The sequence below is a fragment of the Dromiciops gliroides genome, chromosome 1 (genome assembly GCF_019393635.1).
Source record: "Dromiciops gliroides isolate mDroGli1 chromosome 1, mDroGli1.pri, whole genome shotgun sequence".
NCBI lineage: Eukaryota > Metazoa > Chordata > Mammalia > Microbiotheria > Microbiotheriidae > Dromiciops > Dromiciops gliroides.
The window spans coordinates 488,682,862-488,705,672 of NC_057861.1; the positions used below are offsets into that span (position 1 = coordinate 488,682,862).

The 22,811-nt window shown below is 41.8% G+C and overlaps 1 protein-coding gene across 3 annotated transcripts in view; it reads left to right on the forward strand.

Moving 5' to 3' along the window:
• Positions 1-20,061: 20,061 nt before the first annotated feature.
• The window catches only part of RNF38 (ring finger protein 38), a 205,547-nt gene continuing 202,797 nt past the window's right edge, over positions 20,062-22,811 (forward strand). For 2 of the 3 annotated variants that reach the window (XM_043970875.1, XM_043970892.1), the window contains exon 1: positions 20,063-20,294. The gene's annotated coding sequence lies outside the window, so the exon portion shown is untranslated. Of the gene's footprint in view, positions 20,295-22,811 lie in introns of all 3 variants that reach the window. The other variant, XM_043970884.1, reaches the window with a different exon arrangement.

Sequence of the window (22,811 nt, forward strand, 5' to 3'; positions counted from 1 at the left end):
TGCCTAGAGAAATATTTTGGTAGGGGAGGATCTAGATCAATGATTTCCTCAAGGAACCTGTAGGGAATACCATAAATGGATATTCTCTTCATTGATTCATATTGGAGCCTTATCTGCAATCTATAGTCTTAGAGATTTACCTGGGATTTACCCATCAGTAGATGGGTCTTGTTGCCAATATGAATGTGAGGAAATACTTTGAACCCTTACTGATTCTGACATAGGTGCTCTATCTGGGGCTGACTTTCTATCCCTTATGCCACACTTTTTTTTTTTCTGGGGCAATGAGGGTTAAATGACTTGCTCAGGGTCACACAGCTAGTTAAGTGTCAAGTGTCTGAGACCGGATTTGAACTCAAGTCCTCCTGAATCCAGGGTCCGTACTTTATCCACTGTGCCACCTAGCTGCCCACACTCACTCATATAAGTTTTGCTTTTAGTAGGTGCTTTAAAAATGGTTGGTGAATTGAAATGAAGCCAGAGTAGAAAAGGTGCCCTAAAATCAGATTACCAAAATCAGAAGCATTTCTGACCCCTGTTTTTAAAGTCTTAGATTAATTGCCTCCAAAAAGGATGGGAACAGCATATGCGTGGTTGCACTTGCTTGCTCTCTCTCTCTCTCTCTCTCTCTCTCTGCCACAGTCATGACATCTCTGATTTCCATTTCTCAGAAAAGCATGACTTCATTGAGGACATCCGTGTTTTATTCTTATATGGAAGCAACCTTGTCTTAAAGCACTTAGGCAATGACAACTTTGCATTACAAGCAGACATTTTGGTTAAACCCAGAAAGCAAGAAAATCACCTCTGATGGACCTATTTTTCAGATTTCATGTTGTCTACAATGTTTAGACCTTAGCTTTAACATCTATCATATATAATGTGAACTTCTCATCATTAAAGACCTCAAATGAAGACAACTTTGGCTTATTCTGGGCTATGTTTGAGAGTAGAATTCCCCAGCTAAGGACTACAAATATAAATAAAGGGCAGTTAAATAATAAACACTTTTTCTTAAAAACTGAAGATGGCACTAAAGAGTCAGTTATAAGTTACTGAAAGGAGACCATCCCCTTATTTCAAATGTGTCCGATTAAAACAAAAATCGACAAAGCCATCAAAGGAAGTCCCTAATTTCTAAGCATGTTGGTCAAAAGTCCATTTGTACATCAGTAGTTTAAAATTTATAATTAATGCATTTTATCATGGAAACAAAGGAAAATTGATGTTCAGGCTCACAAGTCAGCCCACAAAAGCCTGCTTTCTGAGATCATAGATCTAGCTGGAGTTTAAATTCCACCACAATTATTCAATATTCAAGTCCTTGCTTATGACCTCATGCCTAAATTATTTAATCTCTCTGGCCCTCGATTTCCTCATCTGTAAAATGAAGGGATTGGACTCTACGACCTCTAAGAGCCAGTTTACCTTTAAAGAGATGATCCTAGGATCCTATTAAGTACCTATTAAAGTAATAAATACCTATTAGGGTCCTATTAAGTACCAACAAACAGGGATAAAAATGATGAGAAATTAAACAGCTTCAAAGAGCTTATACGAGGTGTTCCAAAAATCTGAGTGCAGTTTTAAGCCACAAAAGCTTGAACCCACCACATTTAAACTTTAGTAGTTTAAAACTACAATAAGATTTTTTGGAAGGGACAACTTGTATTCTATTGGGAAAATAATGACAAAAGCCTGCCCGTTACCCACAGATGAGAGAATATAAGCTATATACAAAATAAATGGGGGGTACTTATAATTGGAGGGGTCAGAAAAGGCTTCCTGTTTGAGGTGTCATCAGAGGTGAATCTTGACTATGCCAGGGATTCTAGGAACATGGTGAAAAAGGACATTCCAACCAATGTGTGTATGTGTGTGTGTGTGTGTGGATGTATGTGTAAAGAGATGGAATGTCATATTTAAGTAACACCAAATAATTCATTTTGACTGAAATAGAATCACTGTCTTGTTCAAGAAGCTCTAGTGAGTCTCTACTACTTCTAGGATAAACTTGAAATCCTTTTGGGCATTTAAAGTCTTTCACATTCCGGTTCCAAATGACCTTTTCAAGTATATTATTCCTGGAGATATGATACATTCCAGTCAATTTGCCATCCTTACTTGATGTTCTTTTCTTGTAACAAATACATATATTTGATTACATTGCAAAACAAATTTTTCACACTAGCTGTGTTCAGAACTGTGCATTTTATTCTGTTTATTTAGTCCATCACCTTTCTTTTTTTAATAAAGTATTTTATTTATTTTTTCCCATTACATGTAAAGATAGTTCTCAACTTTTGTTTATACAAGCTTTCCAATTTCAGATTTTTCTTCTTCCCTCCCCTTCCTCCCCCCAACAGCAGGTAATCTGATATAGGTTTTACACACACACATACATACACACACACACACACATATATACATATACATACATATATATATGATAACATTAAACATATTTCTGCATTAGTCATGGTATAAGAGAAAAATCAGAGCAATGAGGAAAAACCTCAAAATAGAAAAACAACAGCACCCAAACCAAAAGAAATAGTATGGTTCAGTCAGCATCTATACTCCACAGTTCTTTTTTTTTTCCCCTGGATTTGGAGATCCTCTTCCATCATGAGTCCCCTGGAACTCTTCTGTACCACTGCATTGGTGAGAAGAACATAGTCCATCACAGTTGATCAACACACAATGTTGATGATACTGTAGTCCATCACCTTTCTGTCAGGAAGTGGGTAGCATTCTTTATAATTGGCCCTCTGGAATCATGGTTGGTCATTGTATTCATCAGACTTCTTGCTAGCTTTTTTTTCAAAATCATTTGAAAAGTTTTCCCAAAATACTTGGCAAATGTCATACTGTGTCTCTACTTCTTCATATTTTCAAGGATGACGTAGTGAGTTCTCCCCAAAGTGATGTAGTCAATTCTCCCCAAGATTCCATTATTTCTACTTCAGTAGTTTCTCCTTATGGGGATAACAAGGTCTAGAATTGGTTTCTCTGTATTTGAAGGATGACATTACCATTAAGGTAAATCAAGATATTAGTAGTACTCTTTTTTGGGGGGAAGGCAGGGGAATGGCAGAGAGAACTACTGATGTCTAGATAATTGAAATAATCTGTTCTAGATTTTTATGTTCTTGAAATCCACATTTTCTCTTTTCATGTGTTCTAAAATATATGCTGATGACAATCTATTTTCTTCTTTTTTTCTTTATTTATGTATGCCCCAATACCTTCTACCATTCTCCGCCCCCACCATGTTTTTTCTAGCATAAGCACTTCTTATGGTGCAATGTTGTTCTGTCTCTTCATCCCCCACCCACTCCCCATTTCACCTATCCTATTATTTTATTTTATTTTTTGTGGGGCAATAAGGGTTAAGTGACTTGCCCAGGGTCACAAAGCTAGTAAGTGTCAAGTGTCTGAAGCTGGATTTGAACTCAGGTACTCCTGAATCCAGGGCTGGTGCTTTATCCACTGTGCCACCTAGCTGCCCCTTATCCTATTATTTTAGAATATTACTTGCTGTTTCTTATACATGATAGTCTATCTCCCACCTCCATGCCTTTTACATATATTGCTGTCACATTTACCTGGAAAGCTCACCTTGTTTGCTTAGGTGTCTTAGAATTCTTCACTTTTCCAGGTTCAGCTCAGAGGCCAGCTTCTATACTAGGTCATTCCTAATTTTTCTAGGTGTTAATGCTTCTTTCCCCCTGCCCCCAAATGATTTTGTATTTACCTTCCTGTATAGGTGTCTTATCTCTCACTAATTTCCATTAGAATATAAACTCCATGAGGACAAGGACTGTTTTATTTTTTTCCTATGTATTCCCAAAACCTAGCACATAGATTTACTTTGGTCAATCTCTCACTTCAATCAATCAGCAAACATATATTGTCTACTATGTGCTAGGCATTGTGCTAAGCACTGAAACCAATTTTGTTCCAACAGTTATGGTCGGTCTTCCATTCACCAGCAAGAGTAAATACCCTGGGGCAGCTAGATGGCGCAGTGGGTAGAGCACCAGCCCTGGATTCAGGAGTACCTGAGTTCAAGTCCGGCCTCAGACACTTAACACTTACTAGCTGTGTGACCCTGGGCAAGTCACTTAACCCCAATTGCCTTACTAAAAAAAAAAAAAAAAGAGTAAATACCCTTCCTTCTCTCTAAATACCCCAGTTAAATATCATCTTTATATACAAGGCTGGCAGTGCAATTACTCACAACAAACTTCACTCCCTTTGCTTCTTCTGTAGCTCATTTGGATTTCCCTAGATATGGGGATAGTGAAATAGATTCTCAACAAACAAAAATGGGGCTTATTCGTTATACCTTTTGAGGGCTAATTAAGTTTTATGTAAGAAATGTTTGAAACCTGCCTGGTTTTCTAGGATTTGTAGTTCAGAAGGACAAGGGTTCCCTTTTAATTCTGAGAATCTGGACTAGTGTAATCTCTGAGCTGGGGTCAGGCTGGAAGTTTTGAAAAAGGGACATGCGGGCTGTGATAGAAGTAGTAGACAGGGAGCTTGCCTTCATTGACACCATAGGAGGGTACAGTCTCTGATAGATGAAACAAAAGACTCAGACTGAGGCTGCCAGTTGCCATCACTGTTTTAAGAACTAAGGACTATTCTGAAAAGTTTTTACTCTTCCCAAACATGCCTCTTTGTTAGCATGCTATTTTTCTTGCTCTTTATTTAAGCTGTTTGTTCATCCTGATTTTTTGCTCTCTATAAAAATCCATAATTTGAATGATTATGAATGCTTTTATTGCATGTCTGTATAATTATTGCATGCTTTGTAAGTGGGGGTGGGATATGAGAAATATACAGAACTAAAAATATTGGTCAGGCAACCACTGTCCTACTGATAAGACTCCAATTCTGATCTAAGGAGTCAAGAGTTATATGTGATTTAAAAATTAATAATCTATATTTTAAAGCTTCCTAAAATAATAGAGAAAAAGGACCAAAAGAGCATTTTGTTGTTCAGTTGCTTTTTTTTCCAGTCATATCTGATTCTTCATGACCCAGTTTGGGGCTTTCTTGGCAAACATATCAGAGTGGCTTGCTATTTCCTTTTGCAGCTCATTTTACAGATGAGGAAACTGAGACAAAAAAGATTAAATGACTTGCCCAGGGTCACACAACTAGCAAGTGTCTGAGACCAGATTTGAACTCAGGAAAATGAGTCTTCCTAACTCCAGGCCTGGCACTCTATCCAATGTGTCACCCAGCTGCCAAAAGCTGCATTTTACTGCTGGCTAAAACATGAGTTCTTTTTTGTAGTCAAGTATGGATACACAAACAACAATCAACAAGAATTTATTAAACACATACTATGTACCAGGCACTGGACAAGTACAAAGTACAAGTACAAAGTATAAAACACTTCTTAGACTTGCAAGGAGCTTACATATCAATGCGAGAGATAACAAGTCCAGATAAAAAGATATATGGCATAGGGGGCAGCTAGATGGTGCAGTGGATAGAGCACTGGCCCTGGATTCAGGAGGACCTGAGTTCAAATCCAGCCTCAGATACTTGACATTTACTAGCTGCGTGACCCTGGGAAAGTCACTTGACCCCAATTGCCTCACCAAAAAAAAAAAAAAGATATATGGCATAAATGTCAAATTAATAAATACAAACATACACAAAGTAGTTAAGGAGGAAGGACACCAGCAAGTTGGGGGCATCAAGATAGGCTCCAAGTAGAAGGAGGCATGTGAATATCTTAAAGGAAGAGATGGATTCTATGAGGTGGAAATGAGAAGAAAGTACATTTTAGGAATGGGGGAAAGGCCAATGCAAAGGCATAGATGTGGGAGATAGCGTGTCTCTAGGGAGGAACAAAGAGGCCAGTTTTGTGGGAGGGGGAGTAATGTACTAGGAGTCCAGGAAGATAGGCTGTAATAAGGATGTATGAGGCTTTAAAAATGAAACTGAGTTTATGGTTGATATCAGAGGCAAAAGGAAGTCACTAGAGTTGATTGAGTAGGGGAGTGACACAGTGGAATCTGCAGTTAAGGAAAATAACTGGCAACATTGTGTAAGATGAACCTGGAATGGGGAGAGACTTGAGGAGGAGAGATCAATTAAGAACTGTTGTAATTGTTGTAGGTTGTTGTAATAATCCAGGCTAGAGGAAATGAGGGCCTGAACTAGCTGTGGGAATGAAGAAAAGGGGTCAGATGTGAGATTTTGTGATGGCAGAAATGGCAAAATCTGGTATCTGACTGGATATATAGAAGAGAGACAGAGACAGAGAGAGACACACAGAGAGACAGAGACAGAGAGAGAGAGAGGGAGAGTGGGGGAGAGACAAAGACAGAGAGACAGAGACAGAGAGAGAGAGAGAGAGGAGGGGGGAGAGAAAGAAAGAAAGAGAGAGAGAGAGAGAGAGAGAAATAACAACCACAATAACAAGGAGGGTTACAAATGTGGGAGACTGGAAGGATGGTGATACTTTTGACAGAAACAAGGAAGTCTAGAAGAGGATTAGGTTTGGAGTTAAATATGCTCTATTTTGTACATGCTGAATATGAGATTTCCCCAGTATATCCATTTTTAAATGTCTTATAGACAACTGGTAATGTGGGACTAAAATTCAGGGGAGAGACTGGGGCTGGATAGATATGTGAATCATTGTCATAGAAATGATAATTAAATCCATGAAAGCTGATGAAGTGTGTAGAGATCAATAAGGGCCTATATCATAGAGAGCATTCACAATTAAAGGGTGTGATATGGATGATGACCCAGCAAATAGATAAAATGAACTTATCAAACAGGTAAGAAGAGAATGAGAGGAAAGTAGTATCACAAAAACCCAGAAATGATTAGCTAGGAGGAGAGAGTGGTCAACTTGGTCAAATGCAACAGATAAGTTAAGAAGGATAAGGACTGAGAAAAGAGCATCACATTTGGTGATTAGAGATCATTTCATCACTTTGAAAAGAACAACTTCAGTGGAGTGCTGAAGTCAGAAACAACCTTCTGAAGGGTTAAGGAATGAAAGGGGAAGAAGTGAAAACAATGGTTACAGACAGTTTTTTCAAGTTGTTTTGCTAAAAAAGGGAGGAAATATATAGGGCAATCATTTGAGGGGATGGTAGGGCACAGTGAAGGTGTTGTTTTTTAAAGGATGGCGGCACAGTAGAGGAGGAACCAATAGATAGGGAGAGGTTTAAGATGAGAGAATTCTCACTGTCAAAGACCTTGCAGCTTCAAATGGCTATCAGAAATTGATATGATTTTGCTAATGGAAATGACACTAAAGAAGGAACTTTACCTTTTACTTTGTTGCTGTACCCCAAGTACCTTTCTATATGGGTATTTCCACATGATCAGCAGTTGAAACCTCCTGCTATATGTGCCACCTTCCTCTATTTAGAATGTGAACTTCTGGAGAAAAAGGATTGCTTTACTTTTCTATTGGTATCTTCAGTGCTTAGCACAGTGCATAGTCATTCATTCATTCATCCATCCATCCAAGGAAGAGAAACTTGGAGCTACCAACTTGACCTGTGGAGTTAAGAGATCAGAGCAGGGCATCTAATGCCAAAGGTCAAATGTAGGAAAGTCCATGCATTGAAAGACAGGAAGATGGTTATTCTGAGATAAACAACATTGGACAGGAAGCTCAAAAGTGATAAACCAAGTTGGAGCCAAGGATGCCCATGTCAAAATCCAACAGGGGCCTGGCAAACAGGGCCTAAATGTAATGGGCAAAGGCAAGTTTTTGTGCTGACAGTACTTCCATGAGTGCCATCTCATTCTGCTGGGCTGTTCTCCTACTCACCCCCAACCTTTTAACATATTAAAAGACCGGTAAGCTGCCATATCCAGAACTAGAATGACTACAACAATAACAATGAAATTGTGCAAGCTCCAGATTAAAGACAGCAATCCTGCTGTCTAGTCCTTAACTATGTTAGAAAGAATAAAAGGTCTGGAAAGAATAGGTTCCATTTAATGAGTTAAAGGAATTTTTTATGAAGAAGTCTCATGGGGTGCTCAGCCAGCAGTTCAGAATCTTAAAAATATATGCCGGGGGAGGGGGGGTAGGGGCAGCTAGTTGGCACAGTGGATAGAGCACTGGCCCTGGATTCAGGAGTACCTGAGTTCAAATCTGGCCTCAGACACTTGACACTTACTAGCTGTGTGACCCTGGGCAAGTCACTCAACCCCCATTGCCCCGCAAAAAAACAAAACAAAACAAATATATATATATATGCCAGGGGGCAGCTAGGTGGCGCAGTGGATAGAGCACTGGCCTTGGATTCAGGAGTACCTGAGTTCAAATCCGACCTCAGGCACTTGACACTTACTAGTTGTGTGACCCTGGGCAAGTCACTTAACCCCAATTGCCTCACCAAAAATAAAAAGATTTGAATAAAAAATCTGTGCCAGACCTGCGTTTGAGATCCAGCTTCACTACTGAACAGCTGTATCTTCTTGGGCAAATCTTTTGACTTCTCTAAAGTTTCTATATGATAATTTGTTGTTGCTGTTCAGTTGGTTCAGTTGTGTCAACTCTTTGTGACCCTGTATGGAGTTTTCTTGGCAAAGATACTGGAGTGGTTTGCCATTTCCTTCTCCAGTGAATTAAGGCAAACAGAGGTTAAGTGACTTGCCCAGGGTCACACAGCTAATGAGTATCTGAGACAAGATTTGAATTCAGGTCTTCCTGACTCCACATCCAGAGCCCTATCACTGAGCCACTTAGGTGCCTCTGTTCTAGGTTTTTGGGAAGATTAAAAGATATAAGAAACAACCCCACCCTTCAGTGAGTTTATAATTTAGTAGAGGAACTAAGGTATATACAGATATAACTATAAAAAATAACTATAACACAAACTATTTTATGTGTACAAGAGTGGTTTGAAGATGATACTAAAAGATTTTAGGAGAGGTCACTTTCATATGGGCGGAAGTCAATGAAGACATATCATATCATAGGATTTAAAACTGGAAGGGACTTAATAAATCAGTTAATACAAAACTTTCATTTGAGTCCAGTGAAGGGTAAGGAACTGAGTAGCCTTGAGCAAAACATACTACAGCCATGGAAAGCTAATTATCCCCCAAAAGGGGAGTGGGTGAGAATAGGGCAGAATTGTGATATAGATCTAGTATGGGAGGAAATAGGAAAGAAACTGAAATCAGATTGATTCTAATAATGGATTCTGGAGTTATTTACATTTTTTGGGGGGGGGTTGCAGGCAATGGGGGTTAAGTGACTTGTCCAGGGTCACACAGCTAGTAAGTGTCAAGTGCCTGAGGCCACATTTGAAATCAGGTCCTCCTGACTCCAGGGCTGGTGCTCTATCCACTGCACCATCTAGCTGCCCCAATCAAATTGATTCTAAAAGAATAAACTATAAATACCTAGTGCTGATTTCCTTCTTTTTCTTTTTTTTTTTAAGAAGAAAAAAATGTAATACAATTTGATGGAGGGGAAAATAAATTTAATTGTTATAGTCATGAATTTGAACGGGAGGAACTAATTCATAAAATGGAAGAAAGTGACAGACTGGGTTACAGAATAAAATCCAAAAATTTGCTGTAAGAAAAAAAGGTATTCAAAATGTAAAGTTTCATGGAGAATTGAAATAAGGGGTTGGAGCTACACTTATACCTTTGCTGAATTTTTTTTAAAAATCAAGTGTGGCAACCATTATAGAAAAAACAAAATGGTTAAAAAGAGAGAGAGAAAAGAAAATTAAGGAGACAAATAGGTAAACTATTTTATACATAAAGACCCCAAATAAAAACAATTTAAATATTAAGTATACACATATCAAATGGCACAATATACTTAAAGGAAAAGTTAACTGATTTGCAAGACTTAAAGGAAGACAATGACAGTAGGGGATTTCAATGAGCCTCAATTAGACAAATATAAAAATAAGATAAGAAAGTAAGAATCTAGATAGAGTGTTGGAAAAACAAAGTATGTTGATGCAGTGGAAAACAATGGATATGGAATCAGATGTGGATATGACTTTTAGCTGTACCATTTATGATTTATTTGACCATGGGCAAATCATTTAATGTCTCTTGGCTTGAGTTTCATTTGTCTAGTGAGGAGGTTAAAATAAATGATCTCTAAGGTTTCTTCTAGCCTATAATAGACATTTTAGTAATTTCTGAATGGGAATCTTTTATTTTATATCATAATCATTTAAAAATATATCCCTCATCTATGTTTGCCAGTATATGGTATTTTAATTTAATATTAAGGATTATCCCGTTTTTAGCATCTCAGAGCACTTTTACAAAATCTGATCAAGTGTGCGGACATTAAAATACATAAATAAATGCAAAAGGCAGAAAACTCATTCAACTTCTCCTCTAAGAATTTTGATGCTATACCAGTTGGGGCATACATGTTTAGTATTGATATTACTTCATTATCTATAGTACCTTTTAGCAAGGTGTAGTTTCCTTCCTTATCTCTTTTAATTAGATCTATTTTTGCCTTTGCTTTGTCTGAGATAAGGATTGCTACCCCTGCTTTTTTGACTTCAGCTGAAGCATAATATATTCTGTTCCAACCTCTTGCCTTTACTCTGTGTGTATCTCACTGCTCCAAATGTTTTTCTTGTAAACATCATATTGTAGTTTTTTAATCCACTCTATTTGCTTGTTTTATGGCAGAGTTCATCCCATTCACATTCAGTTATTATTACTAGCTCTCTATTTCCTTCCATTCTATTTACCCCCTTTGTACTTTTCCCTCTTTCTTTCACCCTATTCCTCCTCACCAACGTTTTCTTCTTACCCCTGCCTCCCCCAATGTGCCCTCACTTTTATCAGCCCCCCCTTCATTTTCTTTACCCTTTTCTCCCCTGCTTCCGCCCTCCCTTCTATCAGTACCCTCTTTTCCCCTTTCCCTTTTACTTCCCTAAAGAATATGCTAAGTTTCTTTATCCAAATGAACATTTATATTATTCCCTCTTTGAATCAAATCTAGTGACAGTAAGGTTGAAATAATGTTCACCCCTCTCTTCTTTCCCTCTATTGTAATAGGTTTTTTTGGTTTTGTTTTTGTTTTTTTTAACGGGGCAATGGGGTTAAGTGACTTGCCCAGGGTCACACAGCTAGTAAGTGTTAAGTGTCTGAGGCCGGATTTGAACTCAGGAACTCCTGAATCCAGGGCCGGTGCTTTCCACCTAGCCGCCCCAGTAATAGGTTTTTTGTACCCCATTCTACCTCCCCTGTCCTCTTCTCCCCACAAACTCCCTTTTATCCCCCTAATTTTCTTTATATCATCACATCAAAGACAATTTATATTTATACCCTCTGTGTATAATCCTTCTGTCTGCCCAAATATATATACAGTTCTCAAGAGTTAGAAGTATTATTTTCCCATGTAGGAATGTAAACAGTTTAACCTTATTGAATAACTTTTTTTCCCCCTGTTTACCTTTTTAAACTTCTCTTGAGTTTTGTATGTTAAGATCAAATTTTCTATTCAGTTCTGGTAAGCCCCCTATTTCACTGAATGTCCATCTTTTCCCCTGAAGGAGAATGATAAGTTTTGCTGGGTAATAGATTCTTGGCTGCAATCCAAGCTCCTTTGCCTTTTGGAATATCATATTCCAGGCCTTGCTATCCTTTAATGTTGAGGCTACCAGGTCCTGAGCAATCCTGACTGTTGCTCCATGATATTTAAATTGCTGCTTTCTGGCTGCTTGGAGTATTTTCTACTTCACCTGATAATTCTGGGATTTGGCTACAATATTCCTTGGAGTTTTCCTTTTGGGGACTCTTTCAGGAGGTGATCGGTGGATTCTTTCAATGACGGTTTTATCCTCTGATTCTATAATATCAGGGCAGTTCTCCTTGATAATTTCCTGGAATATGTTGTCTAGACTCTATTTCTGATCATGGCTTTCATGCAGTCCAATAATTCTCAGATTGTCTCTCCTGGATCTTTTTTCTGGGTCAGTTGTCTTTCCAATGATTTATTTCACATTTTATTCTATTTTTTTCCATTCTTTTGATTCTGTTTGACCGATTCCTGGTGTCTCATGGAATGATTAGCTTCCAACTGTCAAATTCAAATTTTTAAGGCTTTTCCATTTGGCCAAATTAATTTTTTAAGGAATTGTTTTCTTCAGTCGATCTTTGTGATTTCTGTTCCAAAATGCTGATTCTTTGTGCTTCCTTTTCCAAGCTGCTGATTCTTTTTTCATAACTTTCTTGTGTTGCTTTCATTTCTGTCCCCATTTTTTCTTCTACCTCTCTCAATTGATTTTTTAATTAAAAAAAATTTTTTTTTTAGTGAGGCAATTGTTAGTGACTTGCCTAAGGTCACACAGCTAGTAAGTGTTAAGTGTCTGAGGCCGTATTTGAACTCAGGTCCTCCTGACTCCAGGACCGGTACTCTATCCACTGCGCCACCTAGCTGCCCCTCTCTCAATTGATTTTTAAAATCCTTTTTGAGCTCTTCCGAGAAGGCGTTTTTGTCTTGAGACCAATTCATCTTCCCTCTTGGGGCTTCACATGTAGGCAATTTGAGAGTATTATCCTCATCTGTTTGTGTTTGCTTCTTCCCTGTTGACACAGAAGCTCTCAATGGTGAGAGCTCTTTTTTGTTTCTTACTCATATTGCAGCTTATTGGTTTTTTCTAAGTTGTGGTCCAATCCTTGGGCACCAGGGTCACTGTTTCAAGCTTCTTGTGCTGGGAGATAGGGGCTGTGTCATTGACTTTCTACTCTAAGGCCTCTATAGCTTGTGGATTTCTCAGTGCCCTGGGCTTCCTCCCTGTGCTTGTTCCCTTCATGCTGGGATGGCCAGGCCTGGTTACGCCTATTCTGTGGGTGGTCACCTAGCTGGCAGCCTGCCCTCTCAGCTCGTGCTGGTAGATCTCACCACTGGCCTGCTGCACTACCAGCCTGCTGAGCCAAGATCAAGGGGCCTCAGTTGGTCTGCCGTGGCCTGTTGCTTCCCATTGACTTGTCCAGACCCTCTCCACACTGTGCTGCACTAAGGTGCACTGCACTGCCCCCTGCCGGACTAAGACCGACCTTTCCTGAAGTCTTTTAAATTATCTCATGCTGGAAAATTGTGTCTTTCTGTCTTTTTTTTGGTTCTATACTTTCAAAATCTGTTTAGAGGCTTGATTTAATGTTCTTTTTGAGGGAACTGAAGGAGAGCTCAGGCAGCTTGCTGTCTTTTCTCCACCATCTTGGCTCTGCCCCCCTCTTCCTATAAATATTGCTGACTTACTAATAATTATTAAAATTATCTACTCCTATTTTGTGGTCTTTCAGACCCAGCTCTCTGGAAAAGGATGGGAAAGAAGAAGCTTAAACTCAAACTCAACTGGCGAGGTAAGATATATGCCATTTACACGCCATTTACAAGTTATTAGCCATATATATGCCACTATGCAACTTTGCCACATGCCAAGACATGCCTCTACATGACTTCACCCCCAGCTCTGCAGAGCATGATGGGAAGAAAGAAGCTTGAACTCAAACTCATCATGCAAGATAATGTACATGCCATTTACACACCATCACATGCCAAACATGCCTCCACAGTCACAGCCAAACACATACCAAAACACACCACATGCTAAAACATGCCCAAACACACGGTGGAGACATGTTTTGGCATGTCACACACCAAAACACGCTGCATGTCACATGCCATAACATGCCAAAACATGCTTCAGTGAAAGGAATACTGACTCTGGAATAAGAGGACCTAGGTTCAAATCTCATGTTTCTTGCTTACTATCTGTGTGATCTTGGGCAAGGCAAGAAGTATGAAGTCCTCACCATGTACCAGGTACATAAGAGTAGGGGTCAGAGAAGTAAAACCCTTGTAGGAAACAAAATAAGAATTTTTTTTACATATTTACATACAATTTTAAAATGTAAAAAATTATTTTACAACCATACAAAAGCAGGTTGAAGGCTGGATTTGGCCTGGCTATAGTTATATCCTGAAAGATAGTCCCTGCCCTTGTTGTTCAGTCTTTTCAGTAGTGTCTGACTCTTTGTGACCCCATGTGGGTTTTTCTTGGCAGAGATATTAGGATGGTTTGCCATGTTCTTCTCCAGCTCATTTTTACAGAAAAGGAAACTGAATGACTTGCTCTGGGTCATACAGTTAGTAAGTGTCTGAGACCAGATTTGAACTCGGGAATATGAGTCTTATTGATTCTAGGCCTGGCACTCTATTCACTGTACTATCTAGCTGCCCCTTCTCTGCCCTGAAGAAGCTTACATTTTAATGGGGTCAAGAAATTAATAAAAAGGAGCTGAAAAATGGGCATGGAGGAGGGACATGGTAGTAAGTCTGCAGAGTCAGAAGCAGAGACAGGGGAAAATGAATGATGTCTTGCCTGGACTACCAGCCAAAATGGAGGGCTCAGAAGGAACTCACCAATGGGAGATAGGGTCTAAAGGTGCCAAAGGAGGTTCTAGGATGAGAAGTCCCCAGGCATTGAGGGAGTCACTAAAACTTTTGGGGCTTCAGCTCCCTCATCCATAAAATGGAGTTGGTCTTGATGGCCTCTGAGATCTCTTCTAGCTCTCGGATCCTATTGTCACTGTGTATAGGTAATTTTTTGTAGGCCTGATAATAACAACAGAAAATGATTTTTTTTTTTTGCGGGGCAATGGGGGTTAAGTGACTTGCCCACGGTCACACAGCCAGTAAGTGTCAAGTGTCTGAGGCTGGATTTGAACTCAGGAACTCCTGAATCCAGGGCTGGTGCTTTATCCGCTGCGCCACCTAGCCGCCCCCATCAGAAAATGATTTTGAAAAAGAGAAAAAAAAAGGGGAGACGGTACCCAAGATTAGTAAGGAGGGAGTTAAAATGTTCCTATTTGCCCTTGAATTCAAATTATCTGATCTTCATGAAGTACCTCCCAGCATCCCTAGTGTCCATGCTGAGTCACTACTAGTGAAATCTGAAAGATCATAGAAAATAAGAAAAGTACCATAATACTGGAAAAGGGCAAATGCTGTCCTACTTTTTACAAAAAGGAGGTGAACAGAGTCTGCAAACCATATGCCAAGTGAGCTTGACTTTAATTCGTGAGGAAATTGTAAAACAGATCATGAAAGAGCTAGTTAGTGACCATTTAGAAAGGGAAGTAAGTGTTCATTGCAAAGGACCAGCATGGCTTCATCAAGAACAGGTAAAAGGGGCAGCTAGGTGGTGCAGTGGATAGAGCACCGGCCCTGGAGTTAGGAGTACCTGAGTTCAAATCTGGCCTCAGACACTTAACACTTGCTAGCTGTGTGACCCTGGGCAAGTCACTTAACCCTAATTGCCTCACTAAAAAAAAAAAAAAAAAGAACAGGTTAAGACAGACTAACCTCATTTCCTTTATTGACAGGATTACTAAACAATTGGACCTATGAAATGCTGTGGATACAGCTTACTTAGACTTTAACAGAACTTTCAATACTGTATCTCACACTAGAGAATTTGGACACATAGATTATATAAGAGTATGATTAGATGGGTTCAGAGTACAATTAGATGGTGAGATGGCTACAATCAATGAACAGTTGTTAATGGTTAAACACCACTGTGGTAGGTCTCCAGTGGAGTACCCCAAGGACTTATACTGGGCCCTGTGTTATTTAACATTTTTATCAGTGACTTGGATAAAGTCATCGATATCATCAATATCTGATGAGCACAGATGGCACGCTAACCAAATTTTCAGATGACATCAAATTGGGAAGTCTAGCTAACACAGTGGATTGCTGAATCAAGATCCAAAAGTTCAGGGTAGAGCACTGAGGAAGGAGGGAAAGAAACAAGCATTTATCTTAATAAATACTTACTACATGCCAGGGATATTATTTTATTTGATCCTGACAACAACCCTGGGGGAGGTAGGTAGCCTGCATTTTATAGTTGAGGAAACTGAGGCAGACAGAGTTTAAGAGACTTGCCTAGGGTTACACAGCTAGTAATTAATTGAGCTGAGTCTTGTACTTAAGTAATAATAATAATAATCTACTCTAACAGCATAAAATGGGGGAGGCCACCATTAGCTAGCAGTTATAACAATGCTCTGAGAGTTCTAGTAGATTTCAAACTCAATATAAGTTAGCAGTGTCATGGGACAACCAAAAAAACTAATACAGACTTGGGCTTACAGTGTGAAAGACGTGGCTTCTAGGAATAAGGAAGTGGTGGTCAGACCTCATGGGGCATCTTGTTCAGTACTGGGTACCATGGTTTAAGAAGTATACTGATAATCTAGAGAATGTCCAGAAGAGAGCAATTTAGGATGGAGAAGGCCTTGAGGCGAACTCATATGAAGGAAACAGGCATGCTTTGCCTTAAGAAGAAAAGTCTCAGGAATAAGAAGTAGGAGAAATCAGTCAATCAACAAACATGTATTAAAAGTAAAAACATGGAACTTGTCCTCAAGAAGCTCCCATTCTAATGGGGAAGAAAACATGTAAAAAACTATGAACATATACAATAGACATGGTGCAAATGGGAGGTAATCTCAGAGGGAAGGCACTGGCAATAGGGGACAGGGGAAGGGCAGACCAGGAGAGGCCTCTTACAGAAGGTGGGACTGGACTCAGATTACTTTGAGGTGAGGAAGGCCTGTACCCAGGGAGGTTGGTGTGAGTGGAGAGAAGAGGGCATATATGAAAGATGCTGTAAATCAAAGCTTCTTTTTTTGTTTGTTTGTTTTGCGGATGAGGGTTAAGTGACTTGCCCAGGATCACACAGCTAGTAAGTATCAAGTGTCTAAGGCTGGATTTGAACTCAGTTCCTTCTGAATCCAGGGCTGGTGCTTTATCCACTGTGCCACATAGCTGCCCCCAATCAAAGCTTCTTAAACTGTGGGTCCCAGCCCCATATGGGGTCATGTAACTGAATGTGGGGGTCTTGAAAAATTTGGCAACAGGAAAAAGGTTATATATACCTATTTTATATACCTTTATACCCAGGGTCAAGTAAAAATTTCGCTGGCGAAAAGAGACTGAAAGAGGAAAAGTTTAAGAAGCTTTGCTGTAAATGACAAGACTTGGCAACAGCTTGGCTTTGTTGGGGTAAGAAAGTAAGAAGCTGAGGATGGCTGCAAGGTTGTGAGCTTGGGTGACTGGGAGGATGGTGGTGCCCTAGACAGTAATGAGGAAGCTAGTAAGGGGTGGGTGGCTAAGAAGATAATGAGTTCATCGTGGGATATATTGAGTTACAAGGGCTTTGGGAAATACTATTTGAAATGTTCAATGAGCAGTTATGGGAGACTGGAGCTCAGGAGACAGGTTAAGTCTGGATAGAGAGATCTGAGAATACTTACAGAGAGACAATAATGAATTCTTGGGAGCTGATGAGATAGGCTAGTGAGATAGTATAGGGGGACTGAGAAGAGGGCCTAGCCCAGGGCAGAAATTTGGGAAATACCTTCAGAGAATGCCTTGGGAAAAGATCCAGCAAAGGAAGCTGAGGACCAGTCAGACAAGTAGGAGAACCAGAAGAGAGTTAGTTGCTTTACTTCATGGGCCTCAGTTTTCCTGTCTGTCTGACTATCTATCTATCTATCTATCTATCTATCTATCTATCTATCTATCTATCTATCTATCTATCTATCTATCTATACCAAATGGGGTTGGATTAGATGATCTCTGAAATCTCTAACTTTATCATCCTATAGAAATAAAACCCAGGTTTTTTGACTCCAGATCCAGCCTGCTTTCCACTTCTGACTGCAAGTTCAGTGCTCAAACTGCTGAGAAAAAAAGTGACCCAGTTCATGACACTGTTTAGGGTTAAAGACACAGGGAATATAAATACCTAGTTTGGGAGGAAGAGCAAGGAGGATGGAGAACGGGCTTCTGAAGGGTATAGCAAATATATTATTTTTTGTTGTTTGTTTGTTTTTGTGGGGCAATGAGAGTTAACTGACTTGCTAGTAAGTGTCAAGTGTCTGAGGCTGCATTTGAACTCAGATCCTCCTGAATCCAGGGCTGGTGCTTGCTTTATCTACGGTACCACCTAGCTGCCCTCTAGCAAATATATTCTTAAGAACAAACTTTTAGCAAGTTAAGCCTCCTTGACTACATGGTGAGACTCCTTTCAACCCAACATCTTCTTTCCAGGGTTGAACTCTTCTTGACCATCTATTCAGATCCTTGATCATATTTATAATTATCCATAAACCATGAAACAAAACTAAATATAAAATAAAAAGTGTCTGCATATGTAGGGATGGGGAGAGAAAGAGGGGGAAAAAGCATGGTATAATGAAAAAGAAGGTTCGCTTTGGAACCAGAGGGGTATGGGTTCAAGCTCAGATTACATGTGTGATCACCAGCAAAGGCCCCCAATCTCTGGTGTCTGTTTCCTCTTCTGCAAACTAAGGGTCTGGATTAGATGACCACCAAGGTCCCTTCTAGCTCTAAAGCTGTGAAAAGAATAGTTAGACACGGAGACTTTCTGTACCTATTTTCTGAAGCAGGGCTTCAGGCCTGAAATGTCATGAATATCCTGGAAATTTTCCTTTTCAGCTTTCTTTTCCATTGTCCCCTTCTATTCTTCAAGATTTTTTTTTAAACATTTGAGGAGCTCATCCCCATCATACCTTTGCCCTCCTCCTTCACCCTTCTCTCTGGATTGGTTACTATCTGTAAGATGTAGGGGAGTCAGCTGAGGTGACAACACATAGATCCTAAGAATGGAAAGGACAATTTTGGTCTTTTCAGCTGCGGTAAAGAGAAGGGAAGGGAAAAGAAGGAAAGGGGAGGGAAGAAAGTGTCCACTACGTGAGGATGGATGGACACACACACACACACACACACACACACACACATACACACAGAACGAGAGAGGAGGAGGAGAGGGAGGAGGAGGAGGAAGAGGAAGGGGAAGGGGAAGGGGAAGGGGAAGGGGAAGGGGAAGAAGAAGAAGAAGAAGAAGAAGAAGAAGAAGAAGAAGAAGAAGAAGAAGAAGAAGAAGAAGAAGAAGAAGAAGAAGAAGAAGAAGAAGAAACAGGAGAGGAGAGAACGAGACGAGAGACAAGTGGGACAAGAGGAAAGAGAGAATAGAGACAAATGAGAGAGAAGAGACAGAGGAGAGGAGATAGAGAAGAGAGAAAGGAGAGGAGAGAAAGGAGATGAGAGAATGAGGAGGAGGAAGACAGAGAGAGAGAGAGACAGGCGGACAGACTTACCAGAAGCAAAGAAAGCAATGAATGACTCGCCCCAAAGTGAAGGTCTGAGTCGGGGGCGAGGAGGGAAGCTGGGGAGCATCTTCTGGAAAAGGAGGGCTGGGAGGCAGGAAGTTACAGTCCGGGCACCCGCAGGGATCCCCTGGGGCGGGCGGGGCTCCCTAACCACCTCCCCCCACCCCCAGCCCCACTCCTCCCCGCTGCTGCTGCCGCTGCCGAGGGGCGGGCGCTCGCTCCTTCGTGACTGCGCTCCTCCTCCGTCCACTTTGGTCCCTGAACTTAGTTTGCGCTCTGTGCCCGGAAGCCTGCCCCCGCGGGCGCCAGCTCTGCGCCGCCCGCCCGCTCCGTCCGTGCCTCCAGGACCCGGACCCGGGCCGGGGCCGCGCCGTCCAGGCCCCCCGAGCTCGGAGGCGGGAGGGCGATGCCCATCCCCGCGTTCCGCCGGGCACCCAGCAGTGCGGGCAGCGCTCTCCAGGCCAGCCCTCGGGGCAGCTGAGCCGGCGCCGGGAGCCCCCGGGGTCTGCAGCCGATCGACAGCGGCCCCTTCCTCCTCCTCCTCTTCCTCCGCTCCTCCTTCCCCAGCCGCTTCCTCCTCTTCCTCCTCCTCCTCGGCTGCTCCTCCTGGGCTGGGGCTGCTCCCAGGCTCGCGCTCCAGCTCCTGCTCCTCCTCCTGCTGGGAGCCGCCGCCGCTTCCTCCTCCCTCGCCTCCTCCTCCCGCTCGGGCTCCCCGCCTCCTCCGCCGCCGCCACCGCCTCCTCCTCCTCCTCCGTCGTCGCCGCCCGGCCGGGCCCAGGCCGCTCCCGAGCAGAGCCGCTCCCGCCCAGCCCGGGGCTCCCGGCGGCTCGCCATGAGCCGAAGCGCGGCCGCCGCCGCTCCTGCCCCGGCCGCCGCCGCAGCTGCCGCTCCCTTCCCACCGCCGCCGCCCGGGGCCAGCCTCCCGGAGCACGGCCGGCGCCACCGCCACCGCCACCCGGGGCAGCCGCATCGCCCCGAGGCCGGAGGAGGGGGCGCCGGGGGCCACGCCGTCTCCGTCCCTACCGGCCCCGGGCACCAGAGGGCGGCCCCCGGCGGCGCCGGCAGCAGAGTCCCCGGAGCAGGTAGGGGGGCTGGGGAAACGAGGCGGGGCCGGCGCCGGGGAGCTGGCGGGGGGGCGGGGCGGGACCCCAAACCCCCCCACCCCAGGCTTGCTGGGGCAAGTGGGGTGTGGGGGGGAGTGAGAAAGCCCGGAGAGCTCACTTGCCCAGATGTTCAGTTACTCAGACTGACACTCCTCCCCTCCCCCGGGGCTGGGGAGGGGGAGGGGGTAGGAAAGGGCAGATGTTGGGGCATCTTGGCTGGGGGAGGGAAGAAAGAAGCTGGATATGGGGAAAAGGAAACTGGGGGGTGGGGGTGGAATGTAGAAAAAAAAGGAATGAGAAGGTAGGGAATGCAGGGGAGACGGAGCTTCAGCGTTTGCAGGGCTTTTAGAAAGAGTTTTAGGGTGAGGAAATAGGACTGTGAATGATTCTGAAACTTTTTGGCCGGGGGCTCAGGCAATGCCCGAGAGTCCAGGGAACACCCGCGTGCCTCACCTGCTTCGCGCTTTACCGCCCTATCTCCAATCTGTCTTGGGTAACCCTCCTCCTCCCTTTACTCTCCCCCACCCCCAGCAAAAATCTTCTACCTTAATCAATGCAAGACCTTCCTCGCTTTTGATGAGACCGCCAGGAGTTTGTCAGTTTCTTTTTTAAAAATTCCATCAAATGACTTTATCCCTAAATGAAAGTGAACACGGGCTTTGCAGCATGTTTTCCTAAAGAAACCCAGCGGGCTACCACTTAAGACCACACCTTGAGAGAACCGCTGGACTAGGGGGCGGTCCTAGGGGAAGAACGTAGAGGTCCGAAGAATAAGAAGTCAGTCATACTATGCAGGAATGAAGGAAGTTTGGTAGATTGGACCCTGGCTTGTTAGGAAGGGGGAGAGGTAATGGGAGCGATGACCCGGAGGGCGAAGTGGAATTTTCTTTTGGATTTTGGAGTAGTTATTTTGGTTTTCCTGGGGGTGCAGCTTGAAGAGGAGAGGCTGGGGGCATCTTTTTCTTGAGGGGAGAGTTATGAAAAGATGGAAGTGAAGGGAAAAAATGATTTGAAAAAAGGAAAAGAGGGGTTGACTTACTTTTCAGGGGAAGAGAGAATGGAACAGAGGAGAGGGTCTGGGTGTTTGATCTAGAGGAGAGGGGATTGAAAGTTAAGTGAGTACTGGATTTTTTATCATCTTGGATGTGTGGTAGAAAGTGTGTTGTAGATTTAGTAGTTCTTTACTGTACTGCTATTTCATGGAGTTAGTTCCCTTTGATTTTCTTTGATTAACAGTAATCAGTACTTTAAAAAAAAGTTCTCTTCCCTCTCATACGTGGTTCAATCATTGTCAGTGCTGAAGATGAAAGAATAATTAGCAAATTCTTTAATTAGAACCCTGTTGTGCAAGATTTAAGTCAGCTGCTCTGACTATAAAGTACCCCCATACAGTTCATGTTATGTTTGAATTTTGAGTTTTATGTAGGCAGTCAAAATTTAAGATCCTAAGCTAATTATTTTTCATATTGGAATAGCCTGATTCATAAATTTGCTAATTGTCCTCCAGCTAGACCCTTTTGTCTTTAATCCTAACATATCTGTGAAGAGTGTAGTATTAACAAATGGTAATTAACATTCGGTAATGGCATCTATGAAATAATTTATCTATGATGTGTAGTCGCTTCTGAAATTTCATTAGGAAAGGGGTTATTCCTCATATTCACTTTGGAGAGGAAGCTTTTTACAAGGTACATCTTTGGAAATATTTGTCCTGGATTAGGTATTGATTAGATACTCATGGTAGATCTCATTTTTGAACTATGACATGTATTTTTGAGACTTAAAAAGGGTTGGCTAGGTCAGTCATCTCATTTTGGACCTATAGCTGGTTTTTGAGACTAAAAGCAAATCAATTACTCACAAGCATTTGTGTTACAAGTACCTACTGTGTGCCAGGTGCTATGCTAGGCATTGGGGGATTCCCCCCCCCAAAAAAAAGGCAAAACAAAACAGCATGTTAGAGTTATTGTTCTGGAAGAATTCTCCTTTATGAGAAGCTTATTAGATTAAAACCATACAGTTGATCTTACATATCACTGTGTTCAATTAAACTTAGGTTATGCTTAAAAACTGAAATTTTATTGCAGGGTCATGTGTGTATCTGTATGTATGCCTCCATACACACACCTGTATATATAAATAACTACTTAGAACTGTGACTTATATTCAAGAGAGAATTTATACAATTACTGAGGTATGGGGGGGGCAAGGAGGAAAAAGTAACTTTTTCATATTCCTGAACTTCAGTTTGAGGGGAAAGTAAATTTTAAAAAATTTACATAATTTTCCCTCTTGTGAATGGCCTGCAATTGTCTACAGTAATGGCCCTGAATCCCTCTGAGGTTAGAACAGTGGTGTTCTAGATAACACATTCTGGAAACATTTGCTCATTTTGTTAAGAGTTGTTATTTATTTTTTATCTTTTTTTTTGGAGGTGGGGGGAGTAGTAAGAGAATCTCTGCCCTCCCAGGACTTTTTAGAAACAGTAGCAGTGTG